Genomic DNA, 951 nt, shown 5'->3' on the forward strand with positions numbered 1-951 from the left:
AGGATAAGGATGAAGAGGAACTCATTTGGCCTAGTGACTTGTGCTACAACTAACTTGAAGCCTTTAAGAATCTGCCAGTATTTGGGGATCACAGTTAATTGCAGCCCTAACCTAAGAATAATTCATTCTTATGACATAGCCCTACTGGATACTTACCCTCATGAAGAGATCATTGAAGATATGGGTGCTCCAGCAAAGTGTGAAGAAACCAGATTGTGCCGGGTTATCAGGAAGAATAACATTTAGGGCCTTAAAGGCTTGTCTTTAAAACAGCAGCCCTCAAAGTGAGTTTTCAACTAAATCCACATGGAAGAAGCATACCAGCCTGTGCGATCTAAGCATTATAAATAATAAAATCCAAACCTGCAGGAGGGAATGGTATCAGAGCGTAACTTGTGAGCACTTGGTGTACAGATGTCATTGATGACAGCAGAGGGGCAGAGAAAGAAAAGAAGTTCCTGAATGAGATGGGTTGACTTGATGACTGTAACAGTGGGCTCCAGCACAGAACAATTATGAGGATGGTGCAAGACCGGCCAGGCTTTGTTCTGCTATGCATAGGATAACTTTGAGCTGGAACTGACTCCACGGCACCTAACAACAACAACATTGATGATGATAGAAGCCCCAAGTCCATTTTCAGGGTCCACTTACATGGATTAAGCCTCTGTTGAATTCCCTCTGCCCATATTCCAGGGATGTGAGTAGCCTTTTGATCAGAGAGCATTGTAAAGTCAATTATGGCAGGTGTGGTTAGGTTAAAATGTAACACCTTATCATTTGACCTCTCTTTCTTTTTCCTTTTTTAATCATTTTATTGAAGGGTTGTACAATTCATCACAATCCCTCCATCCATTGTGTCAAGCATATTTGTACGTTTGTTGTCATCATCATTTTCAAAACACTTTCTTTCGAATTGAACCCTTGGTATCAGCTCCTTATTTTTCTCCC

This window comes from Echinops telfairi, unplaced genomic scaffold (genome assembly GCF_000313985.2).
Source record: "Echinops telfairi isolate 266 unplaced genomic scaffold, ASM31398v2 ScPeMD7_7465;HRSCAF=8503, whole genome shotgun sequence".
Lineage (NCBI taxonomy): Eukaryota > Metazoa > Chordata > Mammalia > Afrosoricida > Tenrecidae > Echinops > Echinops telfairi.